At 36.9% G+C, this 22708-nt stretch overlaps 1 pseudogene; it reads right to left on the minus strand.

Annotated features, from left to right (window-relative positions):
- Window positions 1-359: 359 nt before the first annotated feature.
- Window positions 360-22708, minus strand: LOC149201222 (uncharacterized; annotated as a pseudogene).

Below are 22708 nucleotides of genomic sequence, written 5' to 3' on the forward strand. Positions count from 1 at the left end.
CATCATCCCTAACAACTTTGTTGGGTGGAAGCAAAGCCAACTTCAAAATAGCCCCAAAGGCCATGAAGCACATGAAGGCTATATAGGTTCCATCGCTTACAGACCCGACTGTGTTGTGATAATTCAATATAAAGGAAATGAAACCTCCTATGACTCCCAAATTGAATATACTCCAGAACAGAGAAATGTGCATTCCCTTCTTATCCTCGGTTGAATACGAGGTCTAATCAATCCTTGGCTAGTCGAGAGAAATCCTGCTCTCACTCGCAAAATCCCTCTTGCAATAAGAGTAAATGTCTCATTATTGTGGTGATTGTAATAGAGAAACGAACCGTCATAGAAGATATAAATGGAGCACCCTACGAGGCATCATCACTTTCTTCATCTCCATCATCGTCTAAATCCTGGACCTCAACGTTCTCACACTCATTTTCATCATCATACGAGCTATTACTGACAACATTGGCAACCATATGACCAGGCACTACACGGTGGGAATTAATGGTTACCCCATCTTGATACTCATCATCCTCATCCACATCAAGCTCGTCCTCATCCTCCTCCTCAAAGTCGTCCTCGTCCTGGTCACCCGAGCGGTTTAGAGATTGAACCCCTCCATGGTTTTCTTCTAGTGCAAAAAAAATGATTTCGAGAATTTTGGATCCAAAGCCAAGTACAGTAAGTGAACTGGTATTGAATTGTATTCTGTAATGTTGTAAATATGTTTAGCTTGTCCCATGGATTTCCTTCACAGTAATTTGAATCCATCTCATAGAATTTGAAATGATTAAAAAGTCATGGATTTTTGAGTGAGGAGATTGCACTTTCTTTTTGAAATGAGATTTGGAACAAACTGACATGCACATTTATATCCTTCATTGGTAGCGTATTACAACACCTGAGATTTTAGAGAATGAATGGTTTAAGAAGGGTTACAAGCCACCCAAGTTCCAAGAAGATTTGGAGATAAGTCTCGATGACGTGGATGTTGTTTTTAATGACTCAGAAGTAAGATCTTGTATGTGAAATGTTGTTTTTCATTTTCTGAGTATTCAAGGAACAATATTTTGACTAAGTTTTTGCTACTTTTATAATCAGGATCATCTTATCACAGAGAAGAAAGAGACACACCCTATACGTGAAAAGTTGTTTTTCATTTTCCGAGTATTCAAGGAACAATATTTTGACCAATTTTTTGCTAATTTTATTTTCTGGATCATCTTATTGCATAGAAGAAAGAGACACATCCTATGTTAATGAATGTGTTTGAACTTATCTCCATGTCACAAGGTCTCAACCTCGACAATTTGTTTGAAAAACATATGGTATGTTATAGAAAATTGTAGGTTATAATGAGGTTTTAGAAAACTTGTGTTTCTTGAAATGCAGATTCACTTTTGATTCTGTAATAGAAACCTCATATTCAACAATTAGCTTCTGAAGAACTATTCTTTCAAAACATTTTTTGGTGATTGCACGCCATTTATTTGATAGTAATTATATTCTTTCCTTTCTGTTTGGTGTTCGAGATAATCATTAAAATACATCATTCCATTTGTGCCATGCTAGACTCTTTGTGATTGATTCAATCTTTGTTAAGAAATAGGAATGTCGTTGTCAGGCCAGGAGGTAACTCCTCAAAATGAATTTTGTTTTTGCATTGAGATTTCTCATGGATATATACAAGTAGGGAGAGACTCTTGGGCTTCACCTCCCAGCGTCTCTTCGTATTCCTATTCTCCATTATTTACTATTTACATATATTCACCCAATCCTAATGATTAAGTGTCAACATCTCCCCCCCCCCTTAATCTGAAGGGATGTTGGTGAGTCGAAGCATCGTTATGTGGTGCAGGTCCAAACCACCCGCACATATACCCACAGTGTGCATTTGATACAATGATGCATCTACACCTGTCCCGGGATATTTAATTCGACGAAGGAGTTAAATCTACAAACCATAAATGGTCAAGTGACGCTATTATAAGTTCCTTTGAATCAGAACTTCAATCACCCTGCTTTATTCCTCTATCGGGACTCAAAACACCCTTTTAACATTCATCATCCCTTTTAATGAATACTCCCTTTTAACATCTTCCCATCGGGACTTTAAACCCTTCGGAACCTTTCGTCCATGCATATATATATGTCCTTCCCCTTATAACATGGGATCATACATATATAAATCACATAACCCACTCTCAGTGCTATTTTCCTCTAATTCCAATTACAAAGGAAAAGCTTGCACTTCTTACCTTTTTCGCACCTACCATACAGCTTTGGCACGGGTTCCGAGGTTATACCTCATCGCAATCGTCCATTGCATGTTCAACATGGTTATACATATATATGTTATCACCCCTCCTCCGACTCCGATATGACTATCAGATCGGCTAAACATGCTTTCACGTTAATAAGGGCGCGCCATATAAACTATCAAAATATTCAAATAATGGGAGTACAAAGGAAATCCGCTCCTTACGGATTTCAAATATTATAAATTCCCATTCATATCCTCATTGGGTCTGCCTCCTCTATGTTGCCTTTGTGCTCTCCAATAGTTGACCTTATGACTACCAATATGAAGCCAACGCCGATCGTTGATATCGCTATCGGCGATAACGCGACTCCTCTAAACTGATGACCCTTGGCGCCTCCGATCGTCGATATGCGATTTAATCATGACCATTGATCTGGCCATGATCCAACAGTCCACGATTAATCACGCTCACTCTTTGCAAACTTCCAAGGTTTATCCCGATAGCTTTAAAGGGTCTTCCGCCACTGCGATTTGATCTTAGTCGTTGATCTAAATGATCCAATGGCTGCTGAGCGTCACTTGATATTCTCCGCCATTCCTTTTACTTAGAAATTTTATATTGTTTCTTCAATTCCTCGGTGATTTGCTTCCTTAAAGGTTCCAGCCTTCATTGCTTATGTTGCGCCACTCTGATGTTCCAATTGGATTCAATGATCCCTTCGATTCTCCTGAATCATTCTCCTTTCTCTACGTTCCATTTGGGTTCTATTATGCCCAATTCACTTTGTTGTTCTACTCAAATAGTCCTCCATGTCACCTCTGTGTGATCCGCAGAGCTTTTCCTGCACACTTCATGTAACAGAACCTACGAGTTCATAAAACAATACTTAAAACACACAATTCACATTCCTTTGGGACATTCAGAAATAACTCTACATATGTATTAATGTAAAACACAGATTACATTGAGACTCCTCGGTCTTGCTCACACACAGGCCTGATTTCTACTATTCGTGGCCTCCTCCTCTGCCTGTAGGCTTACATACATATATATATGGAAACATTGGATCGGATCGTTGAAGGTCCGATCAATCCTCTTACAAAAGCCTAAAGCTCTACATGCATGCATACATGGCAGATAAGCCTCCTTGAGACTTTATTCCATCTTTTCTCTGTTTTAAAGCAGAAAAGTCTCCTTATCAGCTCAATGGTCCATATCTATTCTAATTGATTCCTAAAAGCTCTCTCTTGCTCCTAGAGAGTTGGATTTGACTCCTACCACTCATGTTCTCATTTATTTTGAGAGCATTTACATATTCTCCCATTATCTAATAAAATCACACTCAAAAGCCTAAATATTAAATTGACTTGAGACTTAGGAACTATTTTCCCTAAAATGCATGACCCCTTATGCCTATTATTTACAATGATTTTACTTGGGCTAAAGATCCTGCATCAGACTCCTAAAGGAGAAAATATTCATGATCTCATGATCATGTGTCTTTAGATCTTGTGTTCCTGGATCCCAGACTTTGTTCTGTAATTTTCCAGATGGCTTGTACCTTTGTTGCTGCTACATTTTTGCTGTCTTTTGCTCCATTTTCTTCTTTCTGTCAATTAGATTCAACTTCTGATTGATCTTTCTTGCTACTGCTACCATTTTCCTCCATTTGGATTGCTGCATCATCAACTGCCATATTTCTTCAATTTCTATGTCCAACATATATTTGAACTGGTCCATATTCTGCTTTATATTTCTGTCTCTTTCTCTTTGTTTCAGGTTATTGCTGTTGTCTTCTACACTGGCTTTGTTTGCTTCAATTTTTGCTGTGACTCCTATGCTAACTTCTCTTTTATTTGCTCCAACTTTTGCTTTGCTCACTTTACTGACTGCCTCCCTATCATCCTTGCTCTCTTTCATGATTGAATCATGACTGTTCAGCATATTCTCCAGCAATTTAACATCTTTGTTCCATGGATTGAATTCTTCCATGAAGTATTCTTCTTTCATCTTTATTTGGCTGCTCGCCTTTGGCAAATCTCCTCCAACAATTGCAACAAAACCTGCATTCACAAAACACTTGTTAAAATTAAAAACATAAGGCTGTTGTGCCTTATCTCCCTTTGGCAACAACTCAGTTTGCTGCTCTGTTTCTTTCCTTTCTGTCAGCACATCAGTATGTTGATTTGAATTCTCAAAAGAATTCTTGAGACTGTCCATTAGTCTCTTTTCCACACCATCTGTCCTAATGATGCCTTCCTGCTCTTGTCCATTGTAGTGAACTCCTTCTTTTGCAGTGTCAATCTGCTGAACTTCCATATCCATCTTATTTTCTTTATGATTGTCATTCATGACAATGTTTTTGTCTTTCTTTTTCAGCAATCTATACTGAACATCTATTCTCTATTTTTCTAACTCTCTTCTCTGAAAATCTAATTTTCTATATAACTCAATAACTTCAATTGGAGTAGATTTTGGAAATTTTACACAATTCTCCATTTCTTCCTTTGTTACGGATAGATCATCAGATGTTCTTTCTCCTTTTGCTAAGTCTTTCCCATAGACTTCTTCTTCCTTAACATCTTTCAGTAGATGTTCTTCTTCTTCACTGACTGTCTCAACAGCTCCCATGGCTATTTCAACTGTGTCTATCATCATAGTGGATTGATGATCCTTTACTATGTTTTCAGTTAACATAGTCTCTTCTTCTTCAGTACATTTTGCCTTGTTGTCCCTCTGTAACTCTTCTCCCAGAGTTATTCTTGTCTCATCATCTTCAAACCATCTTTGTCCTTCCCCAATGACATTCATTGGATCACTTCTTTGGGACAACACTTCTTCAGTTTTCATTGAAATAAAATTGTCATCTTCCTCTTCTAAGACAATGTTTTTTGTTTTTTGTTTTGTTTTGTTTTGTTTTTGTTTTTTTTTTTTTTCTTGTTGCCTACTTCTTAGTCTTGATCTGAACAGATTTTGAATTATGTTCCTTTTCTCTGACCAACTTTAAAGTTTGTTCATCCTTCTGTGATGTATCTGCAATCATCCACAAACTACCAGTTTTAAAAATATAAGACTCTATGGTCCCGCTTGATGTTTTAGTCATCATGTCTCCTTGTTGTTCCAAATCATTCATATGATTTAGAAATTCTTCATTCTCCTCAAGCCTTTCACTTGGTTGCTTGATATCTTTCGCCAACTGTATTTGAGACCTATCTCTCTCATCTTTTTCCAGAACAGAATTTTGATTATGCTGGTCTTTTTCCTTCCTGATGATAATATCAGTAAATTGTCCTTCATCTACAAACATACACAAATTGTCAAATTTAAAATCATCAGACCTTTTGGTTTCACTTGAAGTTTCAGTATTCAAGTCTTCATCTTCACTTTCTCCCAGAAATTCTCCTTGTTCTGGTTCACAAATGGATTCTTCCATTTCTAACTCAACTTCCTTGAGTTTTTTCTCCAGCCATTTCACTTTCTTCTGTTGCAACCTTCTCCTCATCTCATGCCATTCCACTGGCTTCTTCCTCAAGACCCAACCTAGTCTCTGACTTTCCTCAAGCATTCTCCTTAATGCATTGAGTTGTTCCTTTTAGTTCAGCAACCTCTCTGTCAATTTCTTCTTGACTCATCTTCTTTCCATTTGCCTTGGCATCCTTCTTCTCGTATATTCTATTGTGGCTTATCTTTGAACCTCTGCTATGACTATCAGTAGTCATCTTCTTCTCTTCTTTCTTCATGAACTCTTTTGCAACAAGCCTCTGCAACAGCTAGTCCTCCTGGCTGCAATCTTACCTCACTAAGCTCTCCTCACTCAGTCTTTTGGTAAGCACGGGTCCTCTGTCTGGAACCTCTTATTGTAACACCTTTGCTCCTTCTAGGCTTCTACAATATCTCACTTTCTCTTGAGAACACTTCAATTGTCCTCTCTATCCAATTTATTATTGGATTCTTCAGGTTCATGCCACTTCTCCTTTAGAGTATTCTCCTTACTCTGTCTTTAAGAACTCACCTGTTTTTATCTCACAGCTTCTCTTGCTGTCATTTGTTGAGATGCTTCATCTACAACCAACAATCTTCAACTTTGAGATAAAATACATTGTCTTACTTCCAAGATCTATGCATGATCTTTCTCTTCCATTCTTCTGCACTTTGAATGGCTTGTCCTCTGGTTGGTTTCCAAGTCCTCTTTCCTTTAGAACTTGTATTAAGAAATCTTTCTTTCATCTGTTCTGTTTATTCCAAGCCTCTGCTAGGACTGCCACAATCTCCCACTGTAGTCTCTATTATTCAGCACATTACCTTTTCCTGTGTGCAAATTCCCTTTTGCAGAAATCTTCCCCGCTTTATTTCTGCTCTTATATTAATTGTGCTTTGACCTCAATTATGCTCTGATTACAACTTCTGCTTTGATACCACTTATGGTGCAGGTCCAAACCACTCGCACATATACCCATGGTATGCATTGAATACAATGATGCATCTACACCTGTCCCAGGATATTTAACTCGATGAAGGAGTTAAATCTACAAACCATAAATGGTCAAGTGGCCCTCTTATAAGTTCCTTTGAATCAGAACTTCAATCACCCCACTTTATTCCTCTATCAGGACAAAAAAAAAAAAAAAAAAAAAAAAACCCCTTTTAACATTCATCATCCCTTTTAGTGAATAGTCCCTTTTAACATCTTTCCATCGAGACTTTAAACCCTTTGGAACCTTTCGTCCACACATATATATATGTCCTTCCCCTTATAACATGGGATCATATATATATAAAGCACATAAACCACTATCGGCGCTATTTTCCTCTTAATTCCAATTACAAAGGAAAAGCCTGCACTTCTTACCTTTTCGCGCCTACCGTACAGCTTTGGCACGGGTTCCGAGGCTATACCTCATTGCAATCGGCCATCGCATGTTCAACATGGTTATACATATATATGCTATCACCCCTCCTCCAACTTCGATATGACTATCGGATCAGCTAAACATGCTTTCGCGTTAAAAAGGGTCGCGCCATATAAACTATCGAAATATTAAACATATGGGAATACAAAGGAAATCCGCTCCTTACAGATTTCAAATATTATAAATTCCAGTTCATATCCTTATCGGGTCCGCCTCCTCTATGCTGCCTTTGCACTCTCCAATAGCCGACCTTCCGACCACCGATATGAAGCCAACGCCGATCGCCGATATTGCTATCGACGATAATGCGACTCTGCTAAACTGATGACCCTCGATGCCTCCGATCGCCGATATGCGATTTAATCGTGACTGTTGATCTAGCCATGATCCAACAGTCCACAATTAATCACGCTCACTCTTTGCAAACTTCCAAGGTTTATCCCGATAGCTTTAAAGGGTCTTCCGCCGCTGCAATTTGATCTCAACCGTTGATCTAAGTGATCCAACGGCTGTTGAGTGTCACTTGATCTTCTTTACATTCCTTTAACTTATAAATTTTACATTGTTTCTTCAATTTCTCGGTGATTTGATTCCTTGAAGGTTCCGACCTTTATGCTTCTACTGCACCACTCTGATGTTCCAATTGGATTCAATGATCCCTTCGATTCTCCTGAATCATTCTCCTTTCTCTACGTTCCATTTGGGTTCTATTCTACCCAATTCACTTCGTTGTTCTACTCGAACAGTCCTCCATGTCACCTCTGCATGTTCCGCAGAACTCTGCCTGCACACTTCATGTAATAGAACCTATGAGTTCATAAAACAATACTTCAAACACACATTTCACATTCCTTTGGGACATTCAGAAATAACTCTACATATGTATTAATGTAAAACACAGATTACATTGAGACTCCTCGGTCTTGCTCACGCACACAGGCCTGATTTATATTAGTCGTGGCCTCCTCCTCTACCCGTAGGCTTACATACATATATATATGGAAACATTGGATCAGATCGTTGAAGGTCCGATCAATCCCCTTACAAAAGCCTAAAGCTCTACATGCATGCATACATGGAATATAAGCCTCCTTGAGACTTTATTCCACCTTTTCTCTGTTTTAAAGCATAAAAGTATCCTTATCAACTCAATAGTCCATATCTATTCTAATTGATTCCTAAAAGCTCTCTCTTGCTCCTAGAGAGTTGGATCTAACTCCTACCACTCATGTTCTCATTTATTTTGAGAGCATTTACATATTCTTCCATTATCTAATAAAATCACACTCAAAAGCCTAAATATTAAATTGACTTGAGACTTAGGAACTATTTTCCCTAAAATGCATGACCCCTTATGTCTATTATTTACAATGATTTTCCTTGGGCTAAATGCTCCTGCATCATTATGAACCCTTCGAACTTTTCTCTTCCAAGTGCTTTGATGAAGATGTCTACAATCTGCTCATTAGTGGAACAATGGCGTAGATGGATTGTCTTAGCCTCAACATGATGTCGAATCAGATGGTATTTTGTATTAATGTGCTTCATTCGGTCATGGAACTTTGGGTTCTTTGCCAACTTTATTGCAGAGGTGTTGTCAATCATGAGTGGAGTTGAATACACTTGTTTTACATACAAATATTCCAAAAAAACTATGAGCCACACAATTTCCTTTGTTGCTTCAACTACTGCCACATATTTTGCCTCTGTTGTGGAATTTGTTGGAATTGATTGTTTGTGTGATCTCCAGGAGACAGCTCCTGATCCAAGACTCATAGCATAACCTGAAGTATATATCCCAGTTTCTTTGTCTCCATCGAAGTCTGAATCAAAGTATCCAATCAAGATGAAGTCACCCAATTGTCGATACTTGAGTCCAAAGTCTTGAGTTCCCGTCAAGTATTTTAGAACTCTTTTTGCAGCAGACCAATATCCCTCACGAGGCTTTTGCATAAACCTAGAGAGGATTCCAACAACAAATGAAATGTCCAGTATTGTAGTAGTCAAGTAGTTGAGACTTCCTACAAGTTGTCTATACTTTCTTGCATCCTCAAATTCTTTTCCTTCAATGGATGTGAGCTTCAAGTTCTGTTCCATTGGAGTAGTTAAAGGATTGTACTCAGCCATGTGAAACCTATTCAACAGATCTCCAATGTAATTTTTTTGAGAGAGGAATATAGACTTCAGATGTTGAGTTACTTAAATACCAAGAGATTAGTGAACATAGCCCAAATCAGTCATTTCAAAACCTTTCCTCAATTCCTTCTTTATGGATGCAATGTAGCTCTCATTGTTCCCTAACATCAAAATATCATCTACATATACCACAAGATATACAATTGTTTTTCCAACTTTCTTGACAAATAAAGTTGCATAATCAAGATCATAATATTTGAAGTTGAGTTTCAGAAGATGCTCAGTTAACTTTTCATACTAGCCTCGCGGTGCTTGATTGAGGCCATACAGGGATTTCATAAGTTTTGCATACTTTGTGTTCTTGGCCCTTCACAACAAATCCTTCGACCCCTTCCTTCTATGAAAAACCTTTTGCCACAAGCCTGGCTTTGTGCTTGTCAATTGAGCCATCAGATTTATACTTGTTCTTATAGACCCACTTGCAGCCAATTGGTTTGGTTCCCAATGGAGGATCAACCAGCTTCCAAGTGCCATTCTTTATCAAGGCATCATACTCCTTTTGCATCGCTTCTTTCCATTCATCATGAGAAGCATCTTCTTTGAAGGAATTTGTTTCAAAATCTGTAGACAAATTTAGTTCACAATCATAAGAAACATCTATATCAACAGGTGAATCAAAATCGTCTACATTACCTCCATTTTGCCTAGTTGAATTTCTTCTTCATGTTTTTCCAACCTCATCAGGATGAACACTTCCAAGTGTCTTTGTCAGCCATTTTGGAGGACCTTTCTGAGATGGCCCACGCTGCTCAGTTGTTTGAGTTGGGACTAAATCAAGATTGTGTTTTCCATTTTTGTCAATCACATCACTCAAAGTATCATCAATGGTTGGAGCTTCATGTTGGGGAGAGAGTGCTTCATAAGAAGATTCCATATATTGATCGAGTATAGGAATCCCCCCTTCAAGATGTGGAATCTAGTTATCAAATTCTTAAAACGATTTTTCATATTCGAATCTATTCGAGCGATCAAGCTGCCGCTCAACAAAATTGTCAGCTTTGGGAGATTCAAGAAAGATTACATCTCTAGATACAACAAACTTCTTATTAACTTCATCATAGAGAGGGTATGCTTTGGAGGTATTTGAATACCCCGAGAAGATACACTTACAACTCCTTACACCAAGTTTGTTTCTTTTTTCCTTTGGTATCAAGGCATAGCAGGTCGAACCAAAGGCCCTGAGATGCTTTACGGAAAGAATGTGGCTATACTACATTTAATAAGGAGTCTTGTTTCTAATAGCATTAGATGGACACCTATTCTTTACATATACAACACATAGAACTCCATCAGCGCAAAACATCAATTTTACATTCTTGAAAAACATCATGGAATGTGTTAGCGCTTGAATTTGCCTCAGGCTGAGGAAGGCAAAATCCAAGGCAACATCAAACCACTTAGCCTCGTAGCTAGCCCTACGGGGACAGGAGAGGGCTCTCTTCGGGTCTATCTCAACAAAAAGTTTTCTAAAAGGGTGGAGATGACCAATAAAGAACACTGATTTTAGGCTAGTAAACTGATAGGGAAAGTTTGATTTTAAATTTTTAGAGTTTTGTTGGAAAACTGAGCACAGCAATTTTGGGTGCGGGGATGAGACACAATTTTTGCAGAGGACTTTTTGGGGCAAGGTAGGAGATTGTCTTGATGCCTTTGAATTAAGTGAATGGATAGGAATGACTGGTGAGGAGCTAAAGAGAGCAAGAAACCTTCGAGAGTTCTCCTTAGACAGATGAAAACATAGATATTAAGCAAACTTAAAGGCAGAGCATATAAATTATGAATTCTACCTTAACACTTCATTTACTTAATGTGCAGAAAAGAGAAGTTGGAAAATGATACACATAACACACTTACAAGTACAAGAGAGAAGCACACCATCAACACAAATAACCACAGGAATCCCAAATAGTGCTGCAAAACCCTGGTCTTTCCTTTACCAAAATTGCAGAGATACAAAGAGTAATACAGTCTAAGCTTATCCCTCAAGAGTCCAACCTCTCCAACCCCTGAAAATGATTGAGAAAATACATAATATAGACCATGCCAACCCATTCCCTAGCCTCTAGGGGTCGAGCTCATCCTTCCAGGAGCTGTTTCAAACAATTCTAAACTGAGCACTAAAATCTAGGCAGTCAAAACAACTTGCCTCTATAAGCTAGGAAACCAATTCATTCATTAAATTTTTGACTTTTTATGAATGAATCTTCTAGAAGAGATAAATAAGTGCCATGACATCATAAAATTACATCAATTACATCAAGGAGGATGAAAAATCACTCCAAAAAGTCAAAACTAGTCAAATCTGCGTTTTGCTGAGCTGTAGGTGAAAATCTGGCAAATTTCCCTGATGCGTAGCGCCCCAATTCTCTACGCGTAGCGCGCATTTGAGCCAACTTTTGAGGCACTTCCCGACATCCAAATGAGGCAAAAGTAGGCTTGTTGGAAATTACTGGATGTCTACTTTCCAACCCAAGTGGAATTTCTCAATTTGGTGTCCATTTGCCCCTCCAAAATTGCAATCTCCCAAGACTGCTTCCTGTGTGTCCAAAAAGTGGCAGAAAGTCATTTTTTGCATGTTTTTTGACCTTATGAGGGCTCAAAACCTGATGAAATGTCTTGGAAATTGTTGAGCAAGTGTAATTTGTCATGAAAAATCCAAAAATGCTGAGTTTTTGAGAAATGGACTTGCCCATCTTCAGGGTAGCACGCGGCGCGCTACGCGTTGAGGGTAAAAACCTGTTTTTTGACCAAAAAATTCAAAAATGACCAAAATTGCTAAATTTGAGCTGAAGGTGTGTCATTTAGTGCCATTCTCCTTCAAGGAAGCCTCAGCTAAAATATGAAGGGGATCGGGCCTTTTCCTCCGTTTTAGTGCCTTGGCCAATCGTCCTTTGAGTACCTTCATTCTTACTTTGCACACATGCATGCGAGCCTAATAATGATGTTTCAAGTGATTGGCCTTCGCCAAAAACTTCTCTAAATGGATGTTGACCCTCTCAAGATTAGCCTCTCGATCCTTACTGACCTGTTGCTAATGAAACTGTTTCCAGTGTAAGAGTAACATTGACTCCAGCTAAGGTAACTTGGTCTCCATGTAAATGCAAGACAAAGAGACGAGCCAATTCATGATGAAACTGGAACTCCGTCACCTTTGTGATGCCTCCTTGGCACACTTACCTCCGGTGTAGAATCACTATCAAAATCCTGCTCATAATCTGTTTCGGTTTCTGACAGCTGAACTGTATATGCTGACTATGCACACAATTAACTGCTTTTTGACTTTTTCAAACGCTGTTACCAAGGGGACATAAATACAAGGGAATTGTTAGGGAAAGGAAACATGAGGGAATTAAGGGACAATAAAAATAAAGAAGGAGTTTAGGGAGGGGAAAAACATATGAAATTATGATACTGTAGGGTTTTGAGATGAAGTAGGGTTTGGGAATTGAGTAGGGTTTGAGATTTTTGTAGAGTGATATTATAGGATTTTATGGGACATCTTTAGGAGAATGCTGGTGAATATGGGTAAAAAAAGAAGGATTAAAATGGTAAACCTTGGGCAGCATTCACTGTTTGAAACCCTAGCAGAAACTTGGACTTTAAATTTCTCACAGCAATTTAGGGTTTTTACTTTTAATTTGCATGGCATCTTTATCACATTTCTTTCATATTCATCTTGGAAAACTGAAACTAGCCATGGAAAGAAGCTTACTTGTATTGTCTTGAGCTAAGAGAGGATTTTGAGAGCTTGCAGGCAGGTGACTGGGCGAAAAACCCAACGCGTAGCGCGCCTTGCCCAACGCGTAGCGCCCCTCTGATGCGTAGCGCACTTGTAATTTTGCACTGAGAAATGTGGCCTGATGCGTAGCGCGCCTGGTTCAACGCGTAGCGCGACTTTCAGATGACTTTTGGAGGCCTTCTCGGTGTCAGAATTGGGCGCAAGATAGCTCGTTGGAAAGGTCTTTGAGTCTAATTTCCAACTCAACTAACATTTTTCAATTTGGAGTTCATTTTCCCTGTCAAAAATCAAATCTCCCAAGACTGGTAAAAATGTGCCAAATGAGGCTGCCTCAAAGCAGAGCGCTGTTGCAGTCAGCTTTTGAATGCCTTCCTCAACTCCAAATTGAGCTCATGATAGCTCATTGGAAATCTCTTTGTGTCTAGTTATCATTTTACTCATTAAGAAAGTCATTTTGCCAACCCAACTAGGAGAAAACTTGATTTTACTAAGGTCACTGCAGAGGTGCATTCAGTTCTCCTGAGGCAATTGTATTTTTGACATTTCTCTAAAACCATGACACCTGTGTAAAAAGTGAAGGAGGTTTTTCTTCCTTGGAATTTTGTGGACAAAAATGTCTCTCAGTTTTGCAAAATTCATCTTTGATTGCTCTGAAACAGCTTTTGAGCGAAACTTATCCCGATGTGTGAAACAAAGAATTTTGTGGAAATGAAGCAAAATGAAGGGGATAAGGGGATTCTAAATTCTTGGGGAAATTTTTGGAAGTAGGGAGGGATGTTAGGAAGCAAGGGAAAGTGGAATCTTAGAGATCGAGTGAGGGGAAGGGGTCCAAAAGGGCAAAACACAGGCCCAACCTAGAAAATTGCTAGGTTGTAGCAAGAAACTAGGGTTTGTGCGAAAATGAGGAATTTGGCGGATCTAAGGGATGGGAAGCATTTAATAAGGTACTTTAAGGATAGGGGAAGGTGTATGAACATCAGGATACAAGTTTTGCTGATGATTTGACCGTCCAAGAGAAATTGCCTTCAAAACCCTAGGAGAGGGAAATGACCTTACCTAGGCGCAACTGAAGCATGAACAAGGTGTAAAATGACTCATTAGACACTGAGATGATAATGACAACCCTATGAATGATGATAGACTCAACTGAATAGTGACATAGATTGGCATTTGGGCAACTTTGAAAAGAGTGAGAGCAAACCCTAGACCTAATGCCTAGTGACCAAATTTTGCTTGAAGACTCACTGAAATGACAAAATTTGACCTTGACACTCTGAGACCACTTTGTAAGAGCACGCTTGATCACTGGAGGAAGGCTGGAAAGACTGACACTAACAGAACGTACCATATTTAAGATTGTCCTATTCATTCTTTCAGCTACTCTGTTTATGTTGGGGATTATAAGGCACATTTGTTTGATGTTTGATCCCATGCTGGCAAAGATAATTTTCAAATTCATTTGAAGTGTATTATTTTCCATTATCAGTGCGAATAGAGCCAATATGAGATTGTGCATCATTTTCAATCAATTTATGAAAGTTCTTGAATGTTTGAAAAGCATCAAATTTGTTCTTCAATAATAAACCCAACACATTCTGGTGTAGTCATCAATAAATGTCATCATATATTTATTTCCATTTGCAGAAGGAACAAGCATTGGACTGCATAAATCTGAATGAATGAGTTCAAGTTTTCTATGTTCTCTGGAATATGAATCATGAAAATATTGTTTGTTATGCTTTCCTATAATACAAGCATCACATCGCTTAAGTTTCCTGGGATTTGTAGTCAAACCAGTAACACCATTTTTCTTCAACAAGTGAAGGTTGTCATAGCTTAAGTGTGCAAATATAGCATGCCATAAAAGATTTGATGGAAATGTACCTTCATCATAATGAGAATTGTATAATAAGTTCTGTGCATGAACAAAGGTACCATGCAACTTTAGAAGTCTTTCTTCTTCTATCCCTGTCACGACAAGTGAGCGCTCTGATGCTTTTTTGACCTCAACCTTGCCATTAAACATATGAATGGAGTGTCCTTGCTGGCGGATGTGGACCAAGGACAACAAGTTTCTCCTCAACTATGGGAGATATAAAACATCATGCAAAATAAAGTTTGGAAGACCAAACAATTTGAGCCTGATTGTGCCAAGCCCTGATGGCTTGAGTTTTGATTTTGTCTGCAAAGTATACTGCTCCATCAACATTGTCAATAAATTCTTTAAAAAAATATATTCTAAAAGTCATGTGGCAAGTTGCTCTTGAATCAAGCAACCAATCATTTTTCCAAGAAGCAAGTGAAGCATTAGACAAGTTTTCAGTTACTCCAATATTACAATGTGCCACAACATAGTGAGAGGATTCAGTTGCTTTACCTTTCTCTTTGTCATGGGTTTTACCAGCACAATCCTGTCCCAAGGAACCTTACATGTAGATGCATCATGTCCATCTCAATTGCAACGTATGCAATGAAGATCAAACTTTTCTCCTTGAGAGTGTCTACCCCCTGCCTCTGTTCTTCTTCCTCTTCCTCTTCGAACACCTCGTCCCCTAGAAGAATCTTGGGCATGATTCTTCTCTTTATGTGCAAGACACACAACTTCTTCAAAAGACTGAGGGGTTTTCTTCTTACAAAAAACTCTCTCTCTCTCTCAACAACTTTCTTCATAAGGGAGTCAAAGGTAATATCTTTGAGGTTTCCATTTGCATGCAATGACTTACGATAATTCTAATAATTGGGATAAAGTGCCTTGACAAAAGCTATAACAGGAATGTCTAGTTGAACATCAGTGGATTTGATATCATGCATAATAGATCTTACTTCTGATGTTAAAGCAAGAGGATCATTATTTTCCAATTCAAGACTGAACAATTTAATCATCAATTTGACAACTTCAAGTTCAGAGTGTGAGTCATAGTGTTCCTTCAACTTCTATAAGTATTCAAAAGCATTTGAAAATGGTGAAATATGGCGACTCACCTCTTCATTTGCAGATGCTGCAATCAAGGCATAGGCCTTGTTGTTCTTGTTTTCCCAAATGGAGAACTCCTTATCTGAGGTGGGCTTTACAAGTTCATTATCTCCTTCTCCTACACAAACTCCTTTCCACAACTCATTGAAAATGAGAGTGTGTTTTATCTTCTGTGACCATTCTGGATAGTTCTCTTTCCCAGAGAGAACTACTCCAACTATAGAGATCAATGAATGCATTTAAAAATGTGTACTGTGTAAAAAAATCAGTCTTCTGCTTGCAAAAAAAAAAAATTTGCACTTGTTGTGTAAGAAAAAATTGCACTATGATATTTGACGACAAAGGTATTATATGGGGAAGTTTATGTTTTGGGGAGGTGGTATATGGGGGAGGGGCCAACGTTTTGGGGGGAGGTATTATTTGACCAAGTGTTGTTTGGAGGAGGTAGGTTCGGCCTTGTGGTATGACAACACAATAATATATAATACCACAATAGCAATTAAAAACCGGGAGAGGCGTTAACCAACAAGCAGTGTGGAGAGGCATTAACCAACACAATGCAACATAGTGGTTTGTGGTGGTTATATGAGGGAGGCAGTTTCGTGGTATGTGAAGAGCAGAGAGCGGGGGATGCAGCAACCGAAGGATAGCCGGTGTATTATATACAACCAAGCGGGAGGTGTTATATAGTAGTGTGAGGAGTAGGAAGGAGCAGAGAGGAGGGCGATATATGATATATGGCGGTTTGGGGGGCCACGAACCAATGGTATAATATATAACGGGTATGTAGAGGCGATATGATAATTGGGAGTATGGAGTTATACCATAATCACGCCAGCAAGTCACACAAACATAGTCATGCCATTTAACATATGAATGGAGAGGAGGCTATCAGTCATGATACAGTCACGATACCGCAACACGATGTCAATAATATAGTCTGAAATAACACAGTTTGAACGTAGACCATACAAGTATACAATCACTGTCACGCTAATACAAAAAGTCTAATCCAATATACAATCTTCAAACAAATACATACCATTCACCACATTGACAAGCTCTATCTGCCTCAGTCACAATGGTGCCAAGGATTCCCATGCTCAGTCTCTACACACCAACATCCAATTTGACTAATTTATCTGGGGATGTGCACCAAGTTTGACACAAATCCAAAAGAAAATTACTTTTTGTTCTCTCAACCCGAATTGGTGGATGATGGAATTTGCATCATCCTCGTCCTCGAAAGAGAGTGCAAGTAAAAATGAGTGAGGTTCTTCGACTAGAAGATGAGGAATTTGTGTTAGTAGAAGGGAGATGTGTCAATCTGCAGAAATGTAGAACAAAGGCAGAGAGGGAGTTACAAGGGAAAGAAGGAAGCCAAAAATAGTAGTTGGGACCCGTGCTCTGATACCATGTCAGGCCAGGAGGTAACTCCTCAAATGAATTGTGTTTTTGCATTGAGATTGCTCATGGATATATATAAGCAGGGAGGGACTCTTGGGCTTCACCTCCCAATGTCTCTTCATATTCCTACTCTCCATTATTTACTATTTACATATGTTTACATATATTCACCCAATCACAATGATTAGGTGTCAACAATCGTGCTGACTACAAAAGTTAAGTAGCCTATTCTTTGATATTGTTTGTAAGTATAGTAAGTTTGAGATATCTAGAAAAGAAATGTGTGATTAATGTTGATATATGTTTAAAACTCCAAGTTGTGCATGTCTCCATAGTTTTCCCCCTTCTCTTTTATTAATACTTAAGGAATTCATTGATGTGATGGATGGAAATGTTGTGTCGTTGCCAGGGCCTTGTTAAGTGAGAGACAAGGTTCACATCCAAATGCCCTGCCAAAGAGATAATATCGAAAATTGAAGACACTTATGGACCTCTTAGATTTAGTGTGAAAAAGTAAAATTATAAGTTGACACTGTAATCTCATAGGCATCAAGTTCCTTAATTGGGACATGGAACTCTTCATTTCATTCTCATTTATGTCAGTTTTAGATGTACCTATCTATCTAGAATTTTGTCTTGGTCTCTTGGATTTGTCTTAGGTCTGGCTACATTTAAAAGAATGTATTTGCATTTAATTTCTCATGCTTATTATTCCACTTTCTCTTAGATGAAGTTGCAAGGTGCTAAGACTAGAAGGAAGGGGCACTTGTCAGTAACTACAAAGGTATTAATATGGGGGATAAAATTTATGTTCAGTGCATTAAAGGACATTGCATATTATATAGAAATCCTATAACTGAAAAAAAAAATCCTTGTCTTAGCCCTCGAGAATTAACTAGTATTTTTCAGGTATTTGAAGTTAGCTCCTTTTCTTGTCATGATTGAGGTTATAGGTATTTAAAATGTACTTTCACTAGGCAAACAATGTGCACCTTGCAGTATTGCATTTAATATTGTATATGATGGTGATAATATACCATTTGATTTAAAGGTGTTTTAAATCAGATGGTGTATATCCCAACATATATAGCATCGAATGCTCTGTTGCAGTGTGCATATGGTTTTCCCTTTCACTAAATATTTAAATTCATTTCCTTGGATGGCTTGATCCTCCAATAGAATTTGTTTAATATTGCTTTCATATTTTGCTCAAGTTGGATATGCATGTTTTTCTTTTGCAGTTCTACAAAAATCTTTCATCTGGGCTAAAAGACATTGTCTGGAAGTCTGAATCTATCATGGAGGAGAAAAAATAAAACCTGATTGTGATTTGTATGAAAAAGTCTCATGAGCTAATCAAATATGGAGATTATAGAGAGTCCAGGGATTAATTATACTTGTTTGATAGATTGTCTGTGCATAAATTTGATTGATTGGCTAAGTGGTACAATCTACTTCTTTGCAGGCTGTGAAGTAGTCCCACAAGATATTGATTATTGATATGAAGAAAGATTAGTTGTGGAGTGATGCTATTAGATAGAATTCTTTTTGGTTTTAATGTTAAACAAAATGAGAGTTTAAAATTCTTAGAATTAATTCATTGTGCAACACAATATCTATGTTCATGGCATATATATATATATATATATATATATATATATATATATATATATATATATATATATATATATATATATATATATATATATATATATATATATATATATATATATATATATATATATATATATATATATATATATATATATCTATATATATATATATATATATCTATATATATATATATAAACATAATCTTATCAAATCAATGAGTGAGGGCATGCGTGTTATATATTAATGAGCATAATCTTATCAAATCAGCGAGTGAGGAACTTGGGTAGGAAATAGGATCTTTGCTATTATGTGGTTGGAAAGTAAGGAGGGGAAATACGCTCAATGACTGTTGGAAAGTATGGAGGGAAATACATTGAATGACTGTTGGGAAAATTTGAAGGGTGTTGTTTATGGAGGTCACAATTTCCTCTGGAAAAGTAATTTTTGTTAGAATCTGGTTTTTTTTTTGTCAAAATGTTTGATCATAGGAGTGTTTAAATTGTTGTTTTTTATGGTGGAAATGGATTCATCACCATCAAAAACCCCTGGGGCACCCAAAATCTTGAAGCTTGCCAGCTGTAACTCAGTTTTCCCAAAATTTCTGCTAGATTTTTACCAAAATCATACCAGAATTTCCACTATTTTTTGGGCAAAATTAACCTAGAGACAACTCTAATTTAAAGAGCTACATATCCTTTATATTAAATGAATGGGAATAATACAATATAACATCATGTTAAGGCAATAACAATCTATATTTAAGCATTTGTGAATTTGTAGCTTCAACATAAAGTAGATGAGGTCTGGGACACACCTCATTTATGGGTACAAACTAGAACCATGGCGAATAAGGTGGTTTGACTCAATGATGAATGCTCAATATTATGATGGTGAATAAGGTGGTTTAACCAAATATTGAATGGTCAACTTTGACTCATTATATGAAAAATATTATTGATGGTGCACATTGTATGAGATGCTTTATATATTCAAATTCTTACCTTGTTTTCCAAACATCACTTCTTCGCTCCTTGCTTAAGCATGACGCGACGATGCACATTAGAGATTAATATTGCAAATAAAAGCAAATGATTTTATTGAAGCCAATCATGATTTTGCTTATACTTTAGAATTTCACCAAGGATATTTAGACCTTTTTATTTTTATGTATGAGATTATTTTATTGAAAAAAATTAGCCTTTTATTGAAAAAAAAATCGGGTAATTATGTTTATTTGTTACAAATTGTGGAATAAGAATATAAATATACAAATTGTAATATCTTAATGATTATTCGTAAATCTATGTTCCATTACATTGACATGTTGCTAATCATTTATGCAGTTTCTTGTTCTATGTTCATTTTTATTGTCTACAATTATAATGGTTACAATTAGGCTATATAAGACTATGTTTGATTTTATGATCACTCTTTTTCATTTTTAAATATTTAAATGGATAATAAAACATACAACTATATCATTTAATTATTAAAAGACATGTATATTAATCTAGTTCATATTTTTCTAAGTCATATAGTTGATAGTGCACTTGGTCTTTGATATTCTTCCTTGATTGAGAATATTCTTGGAGAATAGATAAATGTTTGGTTGTATGGTTGAAGTTCATTTTTACATGTACAAGGTTGGAATTTAATGCCAGATTTCAATCCATGTTATTATCAAAAAATGGGATAAACAAATCACAAACCACCGTGATTGACAAAATGAATTGGGATTTCAAAAGCTTATGTGGGAGTACTAGGCCATGATCCTTACACAGGAATTGAGTAAATAACTTATAAAAATGGGTTTTACAAATTGTTAATGTTGAATTGAGATGACTATTTGTTGTTGGTCAAAATGCATTTGTTAATATATAAATAGATTCAAAGCCCTAAAAAAATATTAGGACACTCATTTACAAATTTAACAATACAAATCTACCATTATAACAATTTTTGACATAATTTTATTCAAGAAACCAAAATATTTAAACTGTACTATTCTTTGAAAGAAAAAACAAAAAACTATAAGATTTGTTTAGAATATCTATTTAATGATATGTTTTCCTCCATGAAAACAAACAAGTAATATTAATATATCATCATAAACAAGTAATATTAATATTTCATGATAAACTTTCAAGAAGTGAGAAACATGAAATGAGCCCATTTCGTTATGCTTAATCACTTGTGTACATAATTCCTTTTAGACATAGCAATTCATGGAGCTTGAACAATTATGATGTTTAACAATAACAAATTGTGTTAGTAATAAAGAGTTGTTAATGCAACTCACATTTGATATCGACATTTGTGCATGGTCACACTTATGTCCCTCTCACTCATGAGATTCTTCATAACTCCATAAATATTTTGTGTTTAGTAACCACCAGCATAAGTGCCACTCTTCAAGGATTGTGAATCCTTCAATTGATTATGTAGCTCTTCATCCACAATTCTCTTTAATGCTTGATTTCTCAACTTGCAAGTTAAACATTCTAGTGTGAACTTGTGTTATCCAACTTTGGAGGGCATGTTTGGATGGATGATTGAGTGGACGTTGTCACATTGTTGTCAAAAGTTATTTTAATTAATCATGCACCTCTTCCTTTATTGCTTGTTGAATTGGACCTTTAATCAATTCCAATTCCATGTGCATCAACATTTTGTGACCATCAAGGTTTTGTGATGTCTTAGTTCTGATCCCATAAGTGGAAGAAACATTCAAACCAATGAGGCATGTTCTTACCTTGTTATTGAAATATCAAGCTCTCATATTGTATTCTACTAATTAAGTATGTAATTATAAACAATTTCATTTTTACAAATTAGATTATCTAAGTCTATTGTTTTCAATCCAATATTATTATTGTTTTTGGTCTCTAAATGATTTTAGTTGAAATCTTTTCACACTTTCCAGGCATGATTTTTTTTACTTTGATAATATTTGGTTATTGAGTGATTCTAAATATTATGGAAGGAAGACAACCAGAGAAAAGAAATGTATTCATGAACCAAACTTATGCACTATTGGTGATTTTTGAGTTTAGGTTGTTTGAGAGAGATATTCAACAAAACTTTTGACAGTGAATATCTTATACTTAAGCATTGTTGCCTTCATCGTCAGATTCAAGTCTCTTTCCCCCTTCAATGCTCGTCTTATCTAGAAACTCTAGGGATTTAAAGATGTCGCTTTGTACTCTCGCAGCCGCATCATAGTGCACTCATACAAGTCCTAAGACACAAGGTTAAATAGTGACAACAAAACAAGATCCTCCAATACATATATTTTATTATTTGACAAATTGATATCCTCTAGAGATTTAAGCCCTACTTGCACTAGATGTTTGACGCTGTCGGAGATCCTGTTGTCGTTAAGAACAAGACACTTTAAATGAGGCAAGGATGGAAATCCTTCCAGAGAAGTTAGACCATCATTGGCTAATGATAGTTGTTGTAGCTGTGGAAACTGCTCAAATAGAGTTGCAGGAGGCAACCTACACAATGTACCTTTAAGAGCACCGTCTAGGGTTAAAGAAATGATTTATAAAGGGTTTTGTCTGCCTCTAGCAGCTTCAACTGCCTTTTCTTATGCTTTTTCCAT

This window comes from Pinus tabuliformis, chromosome 2_1, assembly GCF_031772625.1.
Source record: "Pinus tabuliformis cultivar Carrire ecotype Pingquan chromosome 2_1, CPIR1, whole genome shotgun sequence".
Classification (NCBI taxonomy): Eukaryota; Viridiplantae; Streptophyta; class Pinopsida; order Pinales; family Pinaceae; genus Pinus; species Pinus tabuliformis.